Raw genomic sequence first — 5,000 nt, 5'->3', positions numbered from 1 at the left:
CTAACATGTTACTACTAACACGTTACTACTAACATGTTACAATTAACACGTTACTACTGACATGTTACTACTAACACGTTACTACTAACACGTTACTACTAACACGTTACTACTAACATGTTACTACTAACACGTTACTACTAACACGTTACTACTGACATGTTACTACTAACACGTTACTACTAACACGTTACTACTGACACGTTACTACTGACATGTTACTACTAACATGTTACTACTAACATTTTACTGCTAACATGTGACTACTAACACGTTACTACTAACATGTTACTACTAACATGTTACTACTAACATGTTACTACTAACATGTGACTACTAACACGTTACTGCTAACATGTGACTACTAACGCGTTACTACTAACACGTTACTACTGACATGTTACTGCTAACATGTTACGTTACTACTAACATGTTAGTACTAACATGTTACTACTAACATGTTACTACAAACACGTTACTACTAACAGGTTACGTTACTACTAACATGTAACTACGAACATTAGTACTTCTGTCTGGGTTAGAGTCCTAGAATCCGGGTTGGAGTCCCAGAGAAAGTGGGTATACCATTAGTACTAACATGTAACCACTAACATGTTAGTACTAACATGTCACTCTGTACCCCTGCTCTATATATATTGTTTCCAGCAGCACAGGAATGAGCAGACAGAGTTCAGGCTGAAGGCCGTTCTCAGCTCTGGCGGCCCCTACACACCACCCTGAGAGGGGCCTTCATAGTGATCACACACACCAGGAACACACCGCTAGTACCACACACACCTCTACCTCAGGGGCCCATTCTCCCAGGGTCCTTTGCGGCATCAGACTTGGCGACCAGGGCCGTGACACAGCCCCCACCTGGGGGGCCACTGGTCCCCGAAGACCCCCACGCCCAGCACACAGTCCCTCGTGTGACGGGGCCCTGCCAGGGGCCCTGCTGGGGGCCCTGCTGGGGGCCCTGCTGGGGGCCCTGCTGGGGGCCCTGCTGGAGGCCCTACCGGGGGCCCTGCCGGGGGCCCTGCCGGGGGCCCTACCGGGGGCCCTGCCGGGGGCCCTGCCGGGGGCCCTGCGGCTGTGGCTGCGGCTGTAGCTGGCGTGGCTGTAGCTTCATTCGAAGATTAATCCGCAGTAGCCGACTGGCCACCTGCGGCTTCAATAGGCTACCCTGTGGCTGATTGGTAACCAGCCACAGGTGCACTGGTGGCACAGCATAGCAGGAGGGAAAACCTGGTTCAGGACCGTGAAGGTCCGGCCCGGACTGTGACAAATGGCAACCAAGCGCGCAGTCCTTCCTCCCTCACTCTAAAAACCACCAGCCGCCACTGGTGGTCATGCATCTGTCTCAGCGGAGACTGCAAACGCGCTGTCAAAATATCAACTCGTCAAGTCCAATGCGCTCATGGCTCTTAAAGGGGATGGGAGATGGAACTCTCATTGGTTTATTGCACGTTACGCCCAAAACACGCCTACAGGTTTCAGACCAACCATTTTAGATTTGCGTCGGGCGCAAAGCTCATTTATCTCGCCGTCATAATAGCAACATCGTCATAGAACCGCCCAAAAAGCTACACACACGCATGCACGCACGCACACACACACACACACACACACACACACAAATGACCATACAATACACACATGACCTTGTCTACACATCTTTTTTTTACCTAACCAAGCTGCTTGCATAGGCTAATACAGACCTGGGCATTGTACGGCCCCCGGACTGAGCTCCATGGGAAGTCAGAAATCTAAATAAAGGTATATCATGCATGGACTACAACTGCATTGCTTTTATTTTGAAGGCGATTAAAAATAAGTCGCAATTAAAAATAATTAGAAGAAGAAATGCCACGTGTCGGACCCCCGTGTTGGCGAGGCGCGAACTGAGACGTGGATGAGCTGTTACCCCTCAGAAGTGTCAGCTTATGGGAACAAAAGAAAGGTCGATACAGAGTGCCGAGCTTTTAACCAAACATAGTAAGACTACAAACAAAAAGATAATAACACTTTGGATAAAGTTATGAATGCTGTTCTTTGAAAGATGGCAAAGACATGCACATTTTGTTCACAATAGCTTTTGTGGATGTTGATTAAATGACATAATTGCACTTTGTACTATTTATGCTTCACTTTTTTCATGTCCTAATCATAACATTTACTCTTACCAGTAGCAGCTTATCAAAGACCTTACAATTTACTGCTTTTTATAAAGAGATAAAATTAATATTGAGCAGAATTGAGTTTAGCCTATTGGTCCGGCCCTCCACAACAGTCCCTGTTTCTCATGTGGCCCCTTGGGAACATTAATTGCCCACCCCTGGGCTAATATATATGAGAGAGACTTGAGCAGGGGTATACGAGAGAGAGAGAGAGAGAGAGAGAGAGAGAGAGAGAGAGAGAGAGTCCTCCTCAACAGACAGGCCTAATGTCTGATGGCTATATGTCTTTATTTCTTATATTTGTAAAGTGGGAGGGCTCTCACAGAAACGTTCAGGAGGGGAGGGGGGAGGAGCTGCCGGCTGTTTGCGATGTGACTGATTCTTGAGCTCTCAGACGAGTGCTGACTTGCGCGCCTTTTTTAGACGGTGAACGTAAACGAAGGAAAGCCCTCTGATTGGACGGGCAAGACTGACAATGAGGCGGGCCTAGGCCCGTCCAGGCCCGCCGTGGCCACGCCTCTGCTCACCTAGCACCTTAGAGAGAGAGAGACTAGCCAAACCGGCTTCTATCTGTGTGGATATCTGTGTGCCCTTGCTGGAAACTGATGAGGTGATTGGTGGACGCTGGTTGGTAGAGGCGGGATGATGAATGGATAATGACTGACACCTGCACAGAACAGAGGGAAGAGAAGGCAGCAACAAACAAACAGTGGCCGTAACACACACACATACACACACACACACACACACACACACACACACACACACACACGCACACACACACACACACACACGTGTTCCAGCAGCTTAAGAGTCAAAAGTAAAGCAAAAGAGAGATATAAGAGATAAATACAAAATAAAGATAAAAACGATGTACACTATCTACACCTTTCACAGGTGTATATCATAAGTATAGTTACACAGGATACTGGCTCAGTATGAGTATAAGTACACAGGATACTGGCTCAGTATGAGTATAAGTACACAGGATACTGGCTCAGTATGAGTATAAGTACACAGGATACTAGCTCAGTATGACAGGGCCGTTTGGGGGCGTGTCGGTGTGGCTGTCAGTCAAAGAGTCGGCAGCAGTGATTGGCTGAGCCGCGCTGTGGTGTCAGCGAATCAGAGAAGAACTCTTTGTAAACAGACCGCCTGGAGACACGGATGATCCCCTCCTGGTCGCTGCTCCAGCTGCCAGCTGACATGTTACTACTAACATGTTACTGCTACCATGTTACTACTAACATGTTACTACTAACACGTTACTACTAACACGTTACTACTACCACGTTACTACTAACACGTTACTACTAACATGTTACTACTAACATGTACATAACTAATAATAAAATAATAATAAAATATCACATAACTCCAGCTGTGAGCTGTGAGCTGCGAGCTGCGAGCTGTGAGCTGAGCTGTGAGCTGCGAGCTGTGAGCTGTGAGCTGTGAGCTGAGAGCTGTGAGCTGTGAGCTGAGAGCTGAGCTGTGAGCTGTGAGCTGTGAGCTGTGAGCTGTGAGCTGAGAGCTGAGCTGTGAGCTGTGAGCTGTGAGCTGTGAGCTGTGAGCTGAGAGCTGTGAGCTGAGAGCTGAGCTGTGAGCTGAGCTGTGAGCTGTGAGCTGTGAGCTGAGCTGTGAGCTGAGCTGTGAGCTGTGAGCTGTGAGCTGCGAGCTGTGAGCCCGCCGTACCACCGCTGGTCCTGGGCTCAGCCGTCCTACCGGAGGAGAGAGGACCAGGGTTCAGGTCGCTCCGCCTGGATCGAGACGTTCCACCAGTGGTTTGGACATGTTACTACTAACACGTTACTACTAACATGTTACTACTAACATGTTACTACTAACACGTTACTACTAACACGTTACTACTAACACGTTACTACTAACATGTTACTACTAACACGTTACTACTAACATGTTACTACTAACACGTTACTACTAACATGTTACTGCTAACATGTTACTACTAACATGTTACTACTAACATGTTACTGCTAACACGTTACTACTAACATGTTACTACAAACACGTTACTACTAACAGCTTACGTTACTACTAACATGTAACTACGAACATTAGTACTTCTGTCTGGGTTAGAGTCCTAGAATCCGGGTTGGAGTCCCAGAGAAAGTGGGTATACCATTAGCACTAACATGTAACCACTAACATGTTAGTACTAACATGTCACTCTGTACCCCTGCTCTATATATATTGTTTCCAGCAGCACAGGAATGAGCAGACAGAGTTCAGGCTGAAGGCCGTTCTCAGCTCTGGCGGCCCCTACACACCACCCTGAGAGGGGCCTTCATAGTGATCACACACACCAGGAACACACCGCTAGTACCACACACACCTCTACCTCAGGGGCCCATTCTCCCAGGGTCCTTTGCGGCATCAGACTTGGCGACCAGGGCCGTGACACAGCCCCCACCTGGGGGGCCACTGGTCCCCGAAGACCCCCACGCCCAGCACACAGTCCCTCGTGTTACGGGGCCCTACCGTGGGCCCTACCGGGGGCCCTGCTGGGGGCCCTACTGGGGGCCCTGTTGGAGGCCCTGCTGGGGGCCCTGCTGGGGGCCCTGCTGGGGGCCCTACTGGGGGCCCTGCTGGGGGCCCTACCGTGGGCCCTGCTGGGGGCCCTACTGGGGGCCCTGTTGGAGGCCCTGCTGGGGGCCCTGCTGGGGGCCCTGCTGGGGGCCCTACCGTGGGCCCTGCTGGGGGCCGCCAGGGCCCTGCTGGGGGCCCTACCAGGGGCCCTGCTGGGGGCCCTGCTGGGGGCCCTGCTGGGGGCCCTGCTGGGGGCCCTACCGTGGGCCCTGCCGG

Source organism: Micromesistius poutassou, assembly GCF_964030765.1.
Source record: "Micromesistius poutassou genome assembly, chromosome: 24".
Taxonomy (NCBI): domain Eukaryota; kingdom Metazoa; phylum Chordata; class Actinopteri; order Gadiformes; family Gadidae; genus Micromesistius; species Micromesistius poutassou.
This window is presented reverse-complemented; position numbering follows the sequence as displayed.